The following is a 19,635-nucleotide window of genomic DNA, read 5'->3' as shown; positions in this document are numbered from 1 at the left end:
ATTGTCCCCTAGAGCCTCCAAAGGGAGTGTGGCACTGCTTATGCCTTGGCTTTGGACTTCTGGCCTCCAGAACTGTGAGAGAATAAATATCTGTTGTTTTCGCTGGGCGTGATGGCTCACGCCTGTAATCCCAGCACCTTGGGAGGCCAAGGTGGGCAGATCACAACGTCAGGAGATCGAGACCATCCTGGCGAACACAGTGAAACCCCGCCTCTACTAAAAATACAAAAAAGTAGCTGGCCGTGGTGGCGGGCGCCTGTAGTCCCAGCTACTCGGGAGGCTGAGGCAGGAAAATGGCGTGAACCCAGGAGGCGGAGCTTGCAGTGAGCCGAGATTGCACCACTGCACTCCAGCCTGGGCAAGAGTGCAAGACTCCGTCTCAAAAAAAAAAAAATCTATTGTTTTAAGCCAACCAGTTCGTGGTTATTTGTGTAGCAGCCCTAGAAATGAAGACAGCCTGTGAGCACCTTGCCCCACCTGGCTGTAGGTGACTTTTGGTGCCACCATTTTTGACTCTTGTGGATAAAGAGCAGACTATATTCTTTTTATAAGTAAGTCCACCTTTTACAGAAAAATTAATAGCCAGGATCATGGTTTTAGAACTCACAGAATACACTCCTCTCATCCTCTCGTTCTTTCCCCCACCCATTGGCTTATAAACTTGTTCCTATGAAATAAGTCAGCTGAGTTGAGTTTGTAAATGTATCTTGAATAAATGTGTTGGGTGGGGTCACAAACATGCAGACACCTGCTTGTGAGTGTTACTGACCTGCACTCTGAAAGGCCCCTATATTGATGATACTTCTTAATCTCCTATGGCTCTTCTTCAGCCCTGGGAGCAGGGGAGTGCAGATTTTTGTTCAACCCCTTTTACAGATGTGCACACTGAGGTCCCAGTGTGTCCAGTGACTTGCCCAAGGTCATCAGCACTGTCTGGTGGAGCTGGGACTCGAACCCAGTCCTCCTGCTCTCAGCTGTGGGAAATGGAGACAGCAGTTGCCCTGGAAGATGTTTCCTGTGCTGCGTGTTTGTGGTTGTCTCAGGATTTGTGAGACTTACTGTTTTCTTGTGTCCCCTGTCCCTGTGACTTATCTTTGTGCCCACTCAGCCATCACCACTTCCAACACACACCCACACCTGTGGAGAGACTGCAGCCTCCTAGAGCTCATGTCATGGCAGGACTGAGGGCAGTAGTCAGTTCTTGGTGCTCTCTAATAGGGCTCTGAATTGCAGCCTGGGCCATGTCCATTCATTTATGTATTGTCTATAGCTGCTTCTGTGTTACAAGAATTGACAGAGACTAGGTGTGGTCGCTCACACCTGTAATCCCAGCACTTTGGGAGGCTAAGACAGAAGGATCGCTTGAGCCCAGGAGTTTGAGATGAACCTGGGCAACATGATGATACCCCATCTCTACAAAAAAAAAAAAAAATTAGTTGGGTGTTGTGATGGAGGCTGAGATGAGATGATTGCCTGAGCCCAGGGGGTCGAGGCTGCAATGAGCTGTGATTGTGCCACTGTCTCAAAAAAAAAAAAAAAAGTTGACAGAACAAGTTGATTCAATTATAGACTTGAGTAGTTGTAACAGAGACTATAAAGCCTAAAATATTTATAATGTTAACTTTGATAGGACAAGTTTGCCAGCTCCTGCACTGGAGGATAAAGATTAACAGGATTGACTCCACATAGAGGAGAGGAGAGGAGAGGAAGGGGCAAGGATGGAAGCAAGGAGGGAGAAGGGGCAGAGAGAAAGAAAGAGGGAGGGGGGTCACTCAGAGACTTCACAAAGTATGTTATTTCCTAAAAACTGTAATGCCCAGTATCTAGTGATTACCTGTGGCACTGTCAGCCTTCTGCCTGGGAACAGGAATCTCGCAAAGATCAAATGCAGGGCCCAGAGCCCCAGGACTCTGCATTGGCATTCATCAGTAAGTTTTGAAAGAGGCAGACATCTCAAAACCAGCCTAAGCATAAGACACCCAGCTGGTGATTTGAAGATAGGCATCTTCCCCATTACTAGTTGGCCTCACTTTAAAAATTTTTGTTTCTTGGATAGCATTTTTCTTTCACAAGTTGGTTGGCTTTCACATGTCAAAAAACAAAACCAGGGCCGGGCGCGGTAGCTCACACCTGTAATCCCAGCACTTTGGGAGGCGAAGGTGGGTGGATCATCTGGGGTCAGGAGTTTGACACCAGCCTGGCCAACATGGTGAAACTCCGTCTCTACTAAAAAAAAAAAAAAAAAAAAAAAATTAGCCAGGCATGGTGGCGTGCACCTGTAATCCCAGCTACTCAGGAGGCTAAGGCGGGAGAATCGCTTGAACCCGGGAGGCGAAGGTTGCAGTGAACCAAGATTGTGCCATTGCACTCCAGCCTGCGCAACAAGAGTGAAACTCTGTCTCAAAAAAACAAAAAGCAAAAACAAATAAACGGAAAGAGAGAGAGAGGAGAGAGAGAGAGAAACACATACCATTTGCCATATTTGTGGTTTCTCATTCTTGCGCTATTTTTTAAACCTTTCATTACATTAGGCCTTTATCAGATATTAGCATTGGTTCTTCAGTTTTCCCCCTGATCAGGAACTTCCCTGAAATAAATGCTGGTAAGATTGTGGAAAGTTCCCAGGAGAAGGATAGAACAGGTGTACCCCAGGGAGGCTGAGCCAGTACAGAGAGACCTATGGGTTTCTCAGGCCCTCAGTAGAACTGATTCCCTCTCCTTGTTTCAGGTTGTCATCAGCCACTGAGCAAGACCGAATAAGGGATCTCGTGAGGCTTTGGAGATGGATGCAGGATCTGTTGCCTGCGATTCAAAGCTGGTGGAGGACTTGCTTAGGTCATGTTAATTAGTTTTCCTCAGCTCTCACCAGGTGTCATTCATGGAGGTTGCATAAAAGAAACTCATTCCCAGGGATGAGCTTTTTCTTAAATATTACCTTTCTGAATTTTGAAATTTAGTGTAGCATTGAGACATTTAAACACATTTTTGAAGCACAAAACTTATTTATCCTAGTTCAAAGCCAGATTTGGTTTGACCTGTCTTGGTGGCGTTTTCTGTGGTTCTGAGATCCAACCCCCAACTTCGTCCCTTTTGACCTAGTTTATCACCCATGTCCTTGGGTTGAAAATAGTAGTGTAATCCTAAGAGAAGGGGCCTGAAAGGAAGGGAAGAGAAATCAGATGTCAGCTGGTGAGGATGAGAAATACTGCAACAAGGGAGCAGCATTGACCCTTGAGAGCTACATGCTAGGTAGAGTCAAGCTCTACTTGCCCTAAGTCAAAAATTTCATTGACTTGTGGCTAAAGCCCAGACTTTGAAGAGCAAAGAAAGCAAGGATTTAACTGCAAAAATAGAAAAGTGGCTGACCCAATGCTGAGGCTTTTAACAAAATTTACCAAATAGTTTATTTCAGACTGAGAAAGAAAGAGCTCAAACAAGCTTAAGCAGCAGCAAATGCTATCAGCCTGGACCATGAGATTGCATGTGCCCTGCAGTGATTTTCCACCTTGACTGACAAAACTACCTGGTAGTGGCCGGGCATGGTGGCTCACACCTGTAATCCCAGCACTTTAGGAGGCCGAGGCGGGCGGATCACGAGGTCAGGAGATCAAGACCATCCTGGCTAACACGGTGAAACCCCATCTCTACTGAAAATACAAAAAATTAGCCAGGCATGGTGGTGGGCGCCTGTAGTCCCAGCTGCTTGGGAGGATGAGGCAGGAGAATGGCATGAACCCGGGAGGCAGAGCTTGCAGTGAGCCGAGATAGCGCCACTGCACTCCAGCCTGGGCAACAGAGCGAGACTCCGTATCAAAAACAACAACAACAACAACAACAAAAAACACTACCTGGTAGTGTTTACAGCCTTGAGTGCCCAGACCAATAAGATCAAAATCTCTGAAGGTGAGGCCTGGGTTTGGTGCTTTTTGATGATCCTCAGGTGATCTTAATGGTCTTCCCGGGTTGAGCACTGTGGGGAAAATTGAGGCCAAGATGTGGAGGCATCTAACTGGCTCGTGCATGTTAAGAACTGGATGAGACGGGAAGCCAGACATTAGAAATAATGGGGTCAGGTCACCACTTACATGGTATTAATAGCCAGAGGTCTTGAATCTTCCTCCAGACTACAGTGAAGAGAGATACACATGTTATCTACCTGGTGATAGATACCAAAGGGAAGCAAAGTACCACACTGAAGCAAAGTACCATGGAAGGACTGCTCCCTACCTTTGATACATGATAAAGACCAACCTGCCTGCATGAAGATGATGGTGCACTTCTCCTGAACTTCACCATCATGATCACAGTCAAAGCCAGTGATGATGGAGTATAATCACACCAGTAAATGAAGTTCCCCTGCTGTCTTCTGACTCACTTCTAAGTGGCCTGGACCCTGGTGGTTAAGAAAAGTAAACCCCCAAAGCAGTCAGTCATTGTCGGTTTGCTAACTTGAGCATCCTGAAATTAAAGGACTAAGTACTTTAACTGGGTCACCTCTATTAGTGGGTAAAAAGCTGTGTGGTCTTTGTTCACTTCCTTAAAATGCTGCTATACGTGATGGCAAGCAACAGAACTAGCCATGAGAAAGCAACATGGAAACCACTGAAATCAAGACTTAATCCTACCTGGTTCCCCATCAATAGGTAAAACAAAGTGGTTCTGAGCACAAACTCTGAAGCCAGATGATCAGCTTTTAAAAAAAAATAATTAAAGAATATTTATTTATTTATATTTTATTTTAGATTCAGGTGGTACATGTGCAGATTTGTTACATGAGTATATTGTGTGATGCTGAGGTTTAGGAATCTAATAATCCTGTCACCCAAGCCATGAACATAGTACCTGATAGGTAGTTTTTCAACCCTTGATCCCATCCCTTCCTCCCTCCTTTTGGAATGCCCAGTGTCTGTTGTTCCCACCTTTGTGTCTGTGTGTACCCAATGTTTAGCTCCCACTTACAAGTCCATGTTGCTGCAAAGAACATGATTTCATTCTTTTTTATGGCTGTGTAGTATTCCATGCTGTATATGTACCACATTTTCTTTATCCAATACACTGTTGATGGGCACCCGGTTGATTTCATGTCTTTGTTCTTGTGAATAGTGCTGTGATGAACATACGAGTACATGCCCTTTTGATAGTATGACTTATCCTTTGGGTATATATCAGTAATAGGATTGCAGAGTCCAGTGGCAATTCTGTTTTCACTTCTTTGAGAAATCTCCAAACTACTTTCCACAGGGCCTGAACTAATTTGCACTCCCAAAAACAGTGTATAAATGTTCCCTTTTCTCTGCAACCTCACCGACATCTGTTGTTTTTTGACATTTTAATAGTAGCCATTCTGACTGGAGTGAGTTGGTATCTCATTGTGGTTTTGGTTTGCATCTCTCTGATGAATAGTGGTGTAGAGCATTTTTTCATATGTTTGTTGGCTGCTTGTATGTCTTTTGAAAAGTGTCTGTTCATGTCCTTTGCTCACTTTTTAATGGGGTTGTTTTTTACTTGTCAATTTGTTTCAGTTCCTATAGGTTCTGGATATTAGTCTTTTGTCAGATGCATGGTTTGCAGATATTTTCTCCCATTCTGTAGGTTGTCTGTTTACTCTGTTGGTAGTTTCCTTTTGCTGTGCAAAAGCCCTTTGGTTTTATTAGGTCCCAGTTGCCAGACCGACAGCTTTGAATTCTGGTCTTAACACTTCATAACTGGGGGATCTAGGGGCAAATTACCTAACCTCTCTCAGCCTCAGTGTCCTCATCTGTAATGGAGGGATAATAGAAGCTTCCCCCCAGGGTTACAGTGAGGGTTGATGAGGTAGTTCATTTAAAGCACTCAGAACTGTGCGTGGCACCTGTAAACACTCCCACCCCCAGTACCTTTTCACAAGTACTACTAGGATGATGCTGTTTAGCAGCAATTATCAGCACCTCTCATCTCAAGTTATATTGCTAGTGACAAAACCTTTGGCATTTCAGTGTATAGCTTTCCAATCTTTTCCATAACTGTATTTTTTCTTATAAAAGTGAGATTATACTGAGCATACTCTTTGCTTTTTAAACTGACTATATTGAGAATATCTTTCTATTTCATGTAATCTACAGCTTCATTTGCAATGACTGCATAATGGTGCAGATATATCATAGATTATTTAACCAAACACCTGTGGTTTAATACTTAAGTCTCTCTTTCTCTTTTTTAAAAGCAATGCTGCAGTAAATATCATTAAGTAAAAGCACTGCTCACTGGCATAATTTCCCCTTTAGAATAAATTCCTAGAAGTGAAATGTGTTGTTCAAATCGCATATAAACTTGAAAGTGTTTGCTATTCTATATGACTGCCAAATTATCCTCAAGAAAGATTGTACCACCACCAGCAGGGAATAAAAAGTCAGTTTCCCCTCACTATACTTGACACTGGGTATTACAGTTTTTAAACTATAATATTTTGTATTTGTTCTTGACCTAAAGCTGAGCTCTGCTGTTTGGGGCTTGGCTTCTCGGAACTTGGTGCTGATTCTTGCTTTAACTGGAGCTTCCTACTGGAGCATCCTAGGTGGGCTCTTACTGGCTCAAACAACCCTATGAGGCTCTTCTTAGTCTTCTAGGACTAGAGCAGGGCTCAGCCAAGCACATGGTGGTGGCAGGACACTTGGAGCTGTCCCTATACCAGCAGCAATCTTTTGTCTTGCTTATTTAATTACCTTATCCTAAAGTATGTCTTTACTAGAAATTTGCTGTCCTCAGTGAGAAGCAGTACCTTTCCCTTGTTCCCTGCTGAACCACCAGGGTCACTACCAGCAGATCAGAGCCACTTCCCTGTCCCTGGGGGCATCGTCTTAGACTTTGGTCACCACCAAAGAGGAGACATAAGAAGAAGGGCAGGAAGAGGTAGCATTGAGCAAGAGCTCCGGATTTGCCATCATCAGCTGAGGATTCTGAATTAGGAAACATATCTATTTAGGTTTAAACTACAAAATATGCAAGGGTTCCTATTCCGAGCCTCTCAGAAACATCCCTCTGGCCACAGGCAACTGTCACTGGTGATGGTTATTCTCTCAGAAGATGCTGAGGATCAGGGTGTCTAAGGAGTAGCTTTGCTTTAATCTGAGCTTGGTATATTACATTTTCCATGTTAGCCTACCTAATAGGGTGGGTTCACATAGAAATACTAGAAAACACAGAAGGATATAAAGAGCAAAGATGAAAGCATTCCAAATCCTACCATCTAGATACAACCTATGTTGATATTTAGCATCTATGCAGAGGATAGATGCTATCCTGTAGCATGATCATTTATATGCATGTGCATACACATGCATTTACTTTTTATAAAAATGATATAATACTGAACATGCTATTCTGTAGTCAGTTTTTAAAAGAATGTATCTTTTTTTTTTTTTTAGATGGAGTCTTGCTCTATCATCAGGCTGGAGTGCAGTGGCACAATCTCGGCACACTGCAACTTCTGCCTCCCAGGTTCAAGTGATTCCCCTACCTCAGCTTCCTGAGTAGCTGGGACTACAGGTGTGTGCCACCACGCCTGGCTAATTTTTTGCATTTTAGTAGGGACAGGGTTTCACATGTTGGTAAGGATGGTCTTCATCTCCTGACCTTGTGATCTGCCCGCCTCGGCCCCCCAAAGTACTGGGATTACAGGCGTGAGCCACCATGCCTGGTGCCCCCCCCCTTTTTTTGGGGTGGGGGAAACAGGGTCTCACTGTGTCCCCAGGCTGGAGTGCAGTGGCACAATCTCAGCTCACTGCAACCTCCGCTTCCCAGGCTTAAGCAATCCTTCCATTTCAGCCTCCTGAGTAGTTGGGATTACAGGCATATGCTACCATGACTGGCTAATTTTTGCATTTTTTGTAGAGCTGGGGTTTCACCATGTTGCCCAGGCTGGTCTCGAACTCCTGAGCTCAAGCAATCTGCCCGTCTTGGCCTCCCAAAGTACTGGGATTACAGGCATGAGCCACTGCTCCCGGCCTTAAAAGAATTTATCTTTAATGGCTGTGTTTTATTTATACATTTTCAGTCATTCATTCATCAATAAATACTGATTCAGGCCGAGTATGTGTTAGGCATGATTCTAGGCAAGAGAGAGAAACCATGGATGAGAGACATGGTCTCTGCCCTTGGGGAGGGTGTAATGAAGTTCATCAGTTTTGTGCTTTGTGGTTTCTTTCTATGCGTTATGTTTTTAAAGTCCTCTTCCATCCTAAAGTCAGACAATCACTATATTTTCTCATGTTTTCACTTTTTACATTGCCTGAGTCCATCTAGAAATTGTTTTGGTGGATGAAAAATTTTCTACTTTTAAACCATTGGAGGACAGCAATGACCACAAAAGGATTAAATCCTCTTTCCTTATAGACAAGTGGGCACAACTTGGCTATGCAGTAATTCTAACATCAGCAGTGCAAAGAAGGGAAGTACAGTGTTGATTCTTCATGGGAGACTGATGAAATTATAATAGACTTCTGTTCTTAAGGTAGCAAATTATCATTTTTTTAACCTGAAAAGATAGAGTAATAGTCTATGATAAGGACAAATTACCCCAGTATGTTTTTAAAACATTGCAATTATTAACAAAGTGGTAGTTTCTTTCATTTAAAACCCCCTTGGGCCCTAAAGATATAGCTAACAAGAGGAAAAACTGTCAAAACTCTTATTAGTTGGCTGAGTTTATTTTCTGCTCACAATTGTATCATTTAAAACCCTGAGAAACTGTTTTTTGGAGAGCAATTTGTCCCTATTAGAGTTTTATGTGTTCAAATCCTTGACTTAGCAGTTCTGCTGGTAGAAATCCACCCTATGTATGGAATCACAAAAGTACGTCTAAGATGAACATAGAGGAAGATTCATTGCAGTCCTGTCTATAATTGCAAACAAAGCACTGAGAACCACCTAAATTATCTATTAGCAGCAGACTGGTAAAGTAAGTTAAGCTACATCTGTGAATCGCCATGCCGTAGTTGCAAAGAATGTGGTGGGATTCCATGTGCTGAATGAAATAGTAAAATCTCTAAGATACATCACGAAGTGAAGAAAGTAAGCTGAAGGGCAGGTCTTTTGTGTTAAGAATAAAAGACCCCAACTTATGTTGGTGTTTCCATTTTTTCCTGTAGGATGCATAAAGGACTAATAGGAATTGTTGCCTGAAGGAACAAAGCTGGTAGGGATGAGGTGAAGAGAAAGTCAAATGTTCATTTTATTCCTGTGTGGATGGTGTGAATTTTTCTACCCTGCATGTTTATTACTTTTATTTATGTTTTGTAATGCTTACTCCATTTATCTAGGCAGGGAGATTATAGACAATTGGTGTTTCCTTCTTTATGCTTTTCTATATTAAAAAATGAATATAGATCAGAAATGTTCACCAGATACTGGCATCTAAGAAACAAACAAAAACATGATTTGTCAAAGTCAGAAAAGGAGTGTATGTCGCTGTTTGGAATTATGCTAATTTCTTGGAGTTTGCGTTCCTTTGTTGTCATCAGAATGCTGCACATTGTGTTCTCTTTCTATTTTTGTGCACACTATTTTGTTTTGCATTTCCAGCCACGACAGCTATGTTCAGTTGTGCCCCATCCCCTCCCCTGTTCTGTGGCCTGCGGTGCTGAGAACCGCGGGCAGCCAATGGGACTGCTGCTTACTGTGAGGTCCATGCAGTGTCCACCCCCGCTTCCTGCCCTGAGACTGCCTCCAGGCCTGGCACGTCTTCCTAAGACAGGCCTATCAACCCAGTGGATCCTTCTGCCCCTTCCTCCTCCTGTCCTCCAACTTTAGGGAGCCATATTCTGATATCCAGAGATCCTGGATTTAGAGCATCTCCTCCATTCTTGGTAAATTTCTCAATTTACCAAGTAGTTCCTTTCAGATGAAAAGTTAAAATGGGAGAGAAATATTTTGCATTTGCTCTTTTCATTAGACTATTCGATTCCCATGTAAATGTCTTCTACAGGGATTGAAAGAAACGAATATATTGGTTCACCAGACATTGCTGAAGGTTCCAACACAGCCTTGACCTATTTTTGTTTGAAATTGAGAAATGCTCACAAATGTAAGAGGCCTCCTTTTTTGGAGATTGGAGGGATTTGACATCAAGATGTTTTGCATTTTCAACAGCTCATTTGCCCTGGATGGCTTTTGGCAGATAAATGTGGAGGTGGCAGTGTAATAGGTTTCATGTGTCCAGAGTGGAATTCACTCAGAGCCAAACAAAAGCTAGTAGCTCTGAACATGTCTCTTTTGATGGTAAAGTACTCTGGAGTGAGACTGTTTAAGTTTCAACCCCTGTTTGGCCACTTCTTAGCTCAAGGGCACTTCCCTTACAGTAGCTAAGTTTAGGTTGTTTCATCCATAAAATGGAAGATATTAAAGTATCTACCTCAAAGTGTGATGAGGATTAAGTGAAAAACTGCGGGGCAATTCTTACTATAATGCCTGACATAGCAAGGCATCAATAAACTCAGTTGCCATTGTTATTCTTACCATTATGGTTTATACCACTACGATCATTGGGATTATTAGGTTCAACCACTACACAACTGAACTGTTGTTGCATGAGTAAATTGCAGTTGTTTAGACAAAATCCTAAGCCAAAAACTTCGTGCTAGGTAGAAAGGAAGCACCTTCATTTATTAAGTCCCTGCACTCTACCAGGTGATGTGCTTAGTTCCATCTTTGCTGTATCTCATTTCAATCCTGCAGTAGCATTTTGCAGGTAGTTCTATTTCAGTATTTCAGACGGAGTTCCAGTTGTTTGATGCTTACTAGCCATGTGACCCTGTCTCTTTATCTTCCTGTGCCTCAGTTTTCTCCTCTGTAAAATGGGGATAATGATAGTACCTAACTCATTAGGTTTTTGTGAAGATTAAACATGTTAAATCACACAAAACAGTGCCTGGCACACAGTGACCATTATGTAAATGTTTGCTCGCATTACTTTATAACTCAGGAAGGGCACATGTGACAGTCTGGAACGTGTGAAGTCGTTGTTCTCCTTAGCACTGTGGAATGTTAGTGATGCTGGAAGAACCTTAGAGCTAAGCTGGCCCAACCTACTCATTTCACAGGCTGGGGATCCAAGGCCCAGAAACAATAAGGGACTTGTCTAAGTCACTCAGGGAGTTAGTGGCAGAGCCCCTACCTGATACCAGATCTCCTGACTCTGCTCACGAGACTTCATGGTGGGAATAAGGCAACACACGGAGAGGGATGAGATGGAGATCACATTCTTCGGGAGAGTTTGATTCTGTTATTCCTGTCATTTGGGACTTTTTCAGAGTCCCCTACCATTCTCCCTACCTGTACAGAAAGTGCTGGATTTTTCCACCACAAGGGGCTTATCAATGTGGTGTCATAAAGCAGGTCTTACTTTCTCATCAGAGCCCATATCAGACCACTTCCCTTCTTGGTCTTTAGAGGAAACCAAAGGGAAGCACTCCTAGCAAAGAATTTGATGTTATGACCATCAAAGCAAAAGCATAGCTCTATGGTTAAATAATTACTTAAAGGGTCACACCGTGGGCAGACCTTAAAAAACAGACTTAAGATATAACCCATATGGGCTATAAAGTATCTATAAAGGACCCTAAATGGAAACTCTGCTGTGTTGTGCATTTGACTTGGCACTAATAGGCCAGATATATTAACTGTTGGGTGAAATTAATGATAATATTGCATCTAAATTCTATGGGATGTTTCTTAAGGTTTTGGGTGTTAAATTACCCCTTCTAAAAGCCATTATTGAGGCTCGAACTAATCAATGTCTTCTTTTTCTTTTAAAAATTCTCTTGACCATATTGTTTCTATTACAAATGAAACATGAAGGTAGAAAGTAGAATAATAAGTTACAAGAAGTGGAGAAGGGAGTGTGTGTAGTGGAGGATGAGAGAGGTTGGTTAATGGGTACAATTATACAGTTAGGTAGAAGGAATAAGATCTAAGGTTGGATAGCACAGTAAGGTGACTTTAGTTAACAACAATATATTTTAGATTTTAAAATAGCTGGAAGAGAGGACTAAAAATGTTCCCAACACAAAGAAATGATAAATACACGAGATGGTGGATGTCCTAACCACCCTGGTTATTATACATCCTAGGCATGTGACAAAATATTACATGTACCCAACAAATGTGTACAAATATCATATGTCAATAAAACATTTAAAAGTAAATAGCTACAGAAAACAATACAAAGCTGGCAGTTCCTTCTTTTACAGATAGATGGCAAGCTCAAGTCCAAATAATCAGTTGAAGAAAAGAGAAGTTATGTAGATGGAAATGCTGGTCCAAACTAAGGGATGAGGAATAAATAGAGTTGTGGAATTATCCACTTCACCTGGTGATGTTGCGAGTTAAATGGGTACACGGCTAGGCAGAACAATGTAGAAAACCTACCTTACTTGTTCTTCTGACCAAGCCTTTTAAGGCTGTCATTTAAACTGGCTCTGAGTTCTGTTCCTTAGTTTTGTAGGATCAGAAAATCACATGCCAACTTAGCTTTCAGCTACTCATCTACAAACCCAAGTGTCTATTTATTTTTCAGTGGATGGACACTGCAGGGGTCTTAGCAAGTACCATCTCTCCATTTAGCTAACTACATAGGAAGCCTGAATAGAAATCAGGATTATGATTGGTGATCTTGAAGATAGAGCCAGGAGAGTGAGTTTTAATATCTGATGGTGTTGAGATGAGATAACTGATCTCGAACAGGGATGTGTCTGCTGAGCAAACTCAGCATTACTTGTTAGCTGGACAGGCGATTGGACAAAGCTGAGTGAGCACCTCTTCAATTTTTTTTATGCTTGATTACTCAGGTTTTCAGTTTTTAGACAGACTATTTTTCTTTTTTTTCCCCTCAGATGTATAAATAGCATTGAATCTGCAGTAGTGTTAGAAAGGTAATTATAACCCAACCATGCCTGAGATGACATTGTGATTTCTTAATAGAAAAAGCTTGTTGGGTCCCCACTTGCAAGTTGATTTTTCATAATTTAATTCTCAAAATGTCACCTTATTTCTTGGTGTAACCCAGATAAAACCTAGGTACCCTGGCAATCCAGTTTCAGCATGAAGTTATATTCAAAGGAACACAGGCTAGTTGGCCAAAGTAATTTCAGTATCCTTACTGGAATCTTCTGGAGAACATCAGAGGGGATTCATTTTATAAGCCACAGTAAAATATCTGAAGATTCTCTTTTCCTGATTTCCTGGCCTTAATATCTCAGCCTTTTCATTTTAAACTCTTGAACTTTAAAATGTCTCTGACCCCTTTCAGTGCTTTACTTCTTCATCTCTTCTTTCCTTTTCTCGATCATTTTTCCCCCTAAATAGCATCCCCACCCATTCCCTTTCCAAGTGCAACTATATAAAACAGTCTGTTTCTCACAGTTTTTCAGTACTTTACCTCTTTCTCTGATTCTTCATTTCAAAAGCCTAGAAATCCTCTGGCAAAAAGTCACTTAAAAGGTTTGGGGCAAGGGCACAAGATTCCCTTTAGCTCACATGGAAGGAAGTCAAAGCTGAATTATCTTCATCTAGCAATAGAAAGAATAAAGATTGCAACGTTTACAATTTAATATATTTTCTTTACCCTCCTCTTGTCTAAATTCTGTGATCTCATGATGGCAAGAGGGCCTTGAGTAGGTCTTCTGGTCCCTTCCCACTGCTGTGCCCTGGGGCGCGAGGTATCAGCGCAAGCTAGAATGGGGGTTCAGTGGAGGAAAGGAAACACCCTATTTCTGCTTCTGACTACCTTCCCTGCTTAGCCTCTTTCCCTGTCTCCCTGTTTCTCACACACTCAGTTGGGACACCCACCTTGTCCACAGCCACAGCCTGGCATCTCCTAGTGCTCCAGTTGCAGCACATTCAGCAGGAGAGAAGAGGGAGTCTCAAGTAGCAAAAAGGTGGAAATAGGCTTTCCTAACAACAGGTACTTACCATATCTGTCTTCTCATCATATTTATTGAACAGAGTGTGCTTCATTCTCTATGGGTGCTCTTTAACAATAGTTTACGTGTTATGTTACGAACATGTTATGATTATAACATGTTCTATCATGTTATAATCCTTCCAGAAAATACTTGCCAGGAAAATATATAATTTATAGAAAGCAAATGAAAGTGGCTTGTTAGCCTTCCCAGATAGTGGAGGAATCTGGAAGTCTTTCTAATGGACTGAGATCACGTCATTCCAGATGTCTCTTGAGGCACACTGCCCCGAATGGTTGCTACTGTCAGCTCATTATGCTTTTCCCTGGAATTTCCACTTCCCCCGCCTTTCTCCCCAGAATAAGCTTTCCATGATTCTCTCCCAGAATTAGCCTTTTCAACTCTTTCCTCATATGCATAGCAACAGTTATTTATTTCATGTGGGTTAATGTCTTTAGCATTAGGACACTTCTGGTTTTATGGACTGATGGCCAATGTGTTTTTAATAATGTATTTTGCTTCTATTGAAGTCATGAGTACAAATTCGTAATTCATTTTAATGAGGGATATGGACAAACAGGAACACAAGTAGAAGAGAGAAAAAAGAGGATAGTACACTTGGAGATACTCAGTAAGCATAAATTACATGTATTCATCATACAATATTCTAGGCTTTAGAGATGTGTCAGCCAAGATCCTTGTCATCAAGGAGCCCATAGTTTGTTAGAGAGAGAAGATGTGTAAATAGTTAAGTATATAAAGGGCTACAGTGCTTGAGGTCTAATGTAGAAAAATCCACAGCCTGTGGGGAGGGAAGAGAAAGGAGGGAGTGATGCAATCTATTTGGAGGGAACAGAAAAATCTTCTGTATTCGTCAGTACTCTTTGAGTTGTAAGTGGTAGAAACATCACTCAAACTAGCTTAAGAAAATGGGAGATTTATTAGTGTATATAATTTAGGAAGCCTGGGGATGGTTCTGGCTTCATGCATGACTAGATCTGGGACTCAAACAATGTAGTAGGACCCTTTTTTGTCTTTCAACTCTGCCTCCCTCTGCATGTTGACTTTATTTTCTTCAATGTAGATGCATTTCTTTTATGTGACTTGGAAAAATTGCTACTCAGAAGTACATCATCTCAGCTTAATCCTAGTGGTATGTTTTTTCACTTCTCTCCTGGTATCCATGTGTCTGTCCCTGAAATGTCTCTAACTGGTGTTTCTCAGTTCACTTAGCTATCCCTTGGATCAATAGCTATTGCAAAGAAACGAGGTAGCATGATTGGCCTAACCTGGCTCACAAACAAGTCCTAGTGGCAGGAATGAGCTAACCATGACTGGCATTTCTATCAGAGCCATTTACAGTGAGGGTAGATGTGTTTCCCCAAAGGAAAGAAGACTAGGCAGATCAAAATTGACAGATGTTCATTAAAGCTTCATAGATATTTAAACTGTGCCATCATAGATGAATTGTTTTTTGTCAAATGAAGCAGCAGTTCACATCGATTATTGTTAGAGGAAGCAATAAGAGCAAAACTAAGAGGACATGAACCAGCCGGGAAGATCAGGAGACTGCAAGTAGTCTTTGAGGTTGGATCATGGTAGGGGGCCATGGCTTGAGATGAAGCTGTGAAATAGACAGAAGCCTCACTGGCTATGCTAGGGAACCTGCTCTTTGCACTGTAGGCAATGGGGAGACATCCTTGGTTTTAGACAAGGGTCGGAGGTGGTCAGATTTCCATTTTAGAATATCACTCTGGCAGCAGTGTGGAGATTGAGTCGGAGAAGCCAAGAATGGATGCAGGGAGACTAATAAGGAAACCACTACAGTAATCCAGCTGGAGATAAGTTCTGTAATGTGCTAAAGATGCTAATATGGAATAGTCTCCATGTCCAGGTAGGAGATAAAGGAAGGAGGGTTAAGGCAATACTCAAGGTTATAGTGGGGAAGCAAAAGATGTGGAAACTGGCGAGCAGAATCAACATGACTTGGTCTTTCAGGAAAGTAAGTGTCTAGGATGACTTAGATTTCTGACTTAAGTAGTGTCATTTGCTGAGATGAAACATAGAAGAAGGAACAGGTGTGAAGGTAGAGGGTGGGGGATTTCTTGAGATGGTGACTGCATGTGTTTGAGTTTGGGGGAGTGACTATGAATAGTTGGCAGTTCAGTATAGCGATCTGCAGCTCAAAGGAGAGGTAGAGTTGTAGAGTGGATGAGAATGAAGGCCTGAAGAGTTACTGGTTTTGTACTGGTTAAGGGAAGGAGAAATCTGGAAACCAGTGGGCTATCCCGGTGAGGAGCACAGCTCAGACCTCAGCCATCAAACAAGTGTCAGAAACTGCAAGTGAGTTCCTTAATGGTGTCCTATGCAAACTTGTTGTCGTTTGACTCATATCTAATTCTGAGCATAGGCTGGTTGCCTCTTGTCCACCTAGAAGTGACTTTAAGACCATCACTATGGGCCAGGTTCGGAGGCTAACACCTATAATTCCAGCACTTTGGGAGACTGAGGTGGGTGGATCACCTGAGGTCAGGAATTTGAGACCAGCCTGGCCAACATGGCAAAACCCCATCTCTAGTAAAAATACAAATATTAGCCAAGCGTGGTGACACACACCTGTAATCCCAGCTACTCGGGAGGCTGACACAGGGAAATTGCTTGAACTCAGGAAGCAGAGGTTGCAGTGAGCTGAGACTGTGACAACAGACTGAGACTCTGTCTCAAAAAAAAAAAAAAAATCACTGTGAAAGGGAGCTCAGCTAGTCAAAGAATCCTGCAATAGCTGTGGATGCACAGTGGGTCCTTGTCATGGGGCCAGGCCCAGGGTCATCAGTTAGAATGCAGTTGTAAACATGCTAATGCTGCTGCCTGGTTGTATGTGCTAACAACTGCTTAGTTCCAAATTCTAACCCAATAAGGAGTTTCCTCAGGGGAAATGTATGACTACAGCACAAATGGGCTCAGCCTTACTGCTTTCCCACTGTTACCCCTTCCTGCACCAGCGCTCTTCTGGTCCGTGTGACTAAAAGCCAAAACACCACTTTGCCTAACCCCCCAGATCCTATTAGTTTTGAGTCTCATCAATTCTGTTTCTTCCATTTGTCTTTCTCTTTCCATTCTGATTGGTACAACTCTAAGCTAGGAGGCTTGTTAGTTCATCCATCCTTACTGCACAACCAGGTGAATGGAACATCCTCCTAAGGCACTTAAATGATATTTGAATCCACAGGTCAGCAAACTAGGACCCATGGGCCAAATCTGGCCCACTACCTGTGTTTGCAAATAAAGTTTTATTAGAACACAGCCACACTCATTCATTTAAATATTGTCCAGGACTGCTTTTGAACTACAATGGTAGCATTCAGTAGTTGCGACAGAGACTGTATGTCCCACAAAATCTAAAATATTTACTTTTGTTTTATAGGAAAAGTGTATCAGCCCCTATTAATCCACCTTATGTATGAATGCCAGATTAATGTTCCTAAAATGCCATTTCACCATATCATTCTGTAGCTTAGAACCCTGCAATGACGTTGCATTGTCCATGCAATAAAATCTAAACTTCATGGCCCTCCATGGTATAGTCCCAGCCAATCTGTTGAGTCATTGATCTCTGTTCCTAAAGGCAAGCCCTACAACCAGTTAGATTTTCCTCCTCATTGTCCCTGGAATATGCAGTGCATTTCTACCCTTGTTCACCTAGTTCCTTTTGCTTGGAATGTATTGCCCATTTGTATCTACCTAAATCCTACTCATTCCTTTTTTTTTTTTTTTTTTTTTTTTTTGAGACAGAGTCTCACTCTGTCGCCCAGGCTGGAGTGCAGTGGTGTGATCTTGGCTCATGGCAACCTCTACCCACTGGGTTCAAGTGATTCTCCTGCCTTAGCCTCCCAAGTATCTGGGATTACAGGCATGTACCACCACACCTGGCCAATTTTTATATTTTTAGTATAGATGGGGTTTCGCCATGTTGGCTAGGCTAGTCTCAAACTCGTGACCTCGGGTGATCCACCCACCTCAGCCTCCCAAAGTGCTGGGATTACAGGTATGAGCCACTGTGTGCCCAGCCCTAAATCCTACCCATTCTTAAAGGACTAACATGAACTCTACATCCTTCATGACCATGTCAGTTACAGTGATCACCAATGAGCCTGCTGCTTGAGCATGTAAAGGTCCACTGCCCATACTGCCTGGTAAGGTTTCTTCTGCTCAGAGAATGGTTCACCAATATGATGATGGGCAACTCTGGAGTGAGGACTTTCTGATGGAACAAAGTCACAGCTGTGGGAAAGCCTGGGAATGGTTTGGAAATGACAAGACATGTAATGAGAACACATGACACTCAATTAATATTTGTGGAAATCTTGAGTCATCAGCCTCTCATATCTATGACATACATCTTGGTTCTGTATTTAAATGTAGGACAACTACATATCTTGATAGCCAGTGGGAATGACTGACAAAGTCCAGTAAGTCTACTCTTGAGAGATTCTAGAATGTAGAGATAGCAGCTGGACCGGGAAGCCCTAGCTTTATCATGTGCCATCTCTGAGATGCTGGATGTGGGCTGTTCCCACTGTGCCTCACTTTTCCCATCTACTGTCATATATTTTATGGTCTTGCACACACTCTGGGATTAAGTAACATCAATTATGCACCATTGATTGGAGTTCTTTGGTAAATGGTACTGCATTCCTAAAATATTCATGTGTCTTACTTTGTCAGGGAGATTATATCCGTGACTTAGATATCATATTCTAGTGGCTTAAGATTATGAGCTAATATTTTGTAAGGTCTGGGCATTGCACAGAAAACCTTGGTTGTAATATACATTATTATTACATTGATTTGAATAGCAATGGTACAATCATAGCCCCGGAAACATAGCGACTACATAAAATAAAAGCTTCCATTAACACTGAGCACAGCAGCCAGGCTTCCACATTGTTGTTGTCCCTAGGATTTGGCTGTTGTATTGTCAAATGCCATTATGTCTTATCTAATAAGTTTCTCCCTGCATATGTGAGTAAACGAAAATGCTCCAGTATAGTAAATGTCTCAGCAAACCACTCTTGTACGCTTTGGAAACAGAACATTAACAAGGAAACTATCATGAGAGCAGACCTTTCTGTTCTCATGAATCACATTCATATGATGTTTATTGTCCACATTGGAGAAGTATAGAGAAGAAAAATATGAAGGGTACACTCTAATGGAAAGGTTATAGTGGAAATGCAAGGAAAATATATCCCTTTACAACCAGCTTCTAGGCATTACCTAGAAGTAAACTTATGACAATAAGACTAACAGCAAATAACATTGAGCACTTACTCTGTGCCAGGTATTGTTCTAGGCCTTTTATGTTACATCATCTCATTTAATCCACTCCACAACTAAGTGGTTTGGATGCAGTTATTATCTCCACTTTATGTACGAGAAGACCAAGACCCAGGGAGGTAGAAGAACTTGTCAGAAGTCAGACAGGTAGTGAGTGGTAGGGCTGGAAGTTGGACCCAGACAGACAGATTCCAGATTTCATATTTATCATAACCTCAGCTGCCCCACCCACATGAAATGCTACCCCAAGGCTAGTGGCAGCAAATATAACCCATTTCATTTGCATTGTTTGGTATGTCCAACTGGGTGATTTGTCCTACAAAATTTGAAACAACGTCTGCTTATTTATGTCTGTGATTTTGAT

General features: G+C 42.0%; 1 protein-coding gene across 11 annotated transcripts in view; it reads left to right on the top strand.

The window, feature by feature from the left end:
- PALM2AKAP2 (PALM2 and AKAP2 fusion) overlaps positions 1-19,635 on the top strand; it is a 531,488-nt gene that overhangs the window by 206,521 nt on the left and 305,332 nt on the right.

The sequence above is a fragment of the Pan troglodytes genome, chromosome 11 (genome assembly GCF_028858775.2).
Source record: "Pan troglodytes isolate AG18354 chromosome 11, NHGRI_mPanTro3-v2.0_pri, whole genome shotgun sequence".
Lineage (NCBI taxonomy): Eukaryota > Metazoa > Chordata > Mammalia > Primates > Hominidae > Pan > Pan troglodytes.
Note: the sequence above shows the minus strand (reverse complement) of the source record. Positions and strands in the feature narration are given on the sequence as shown.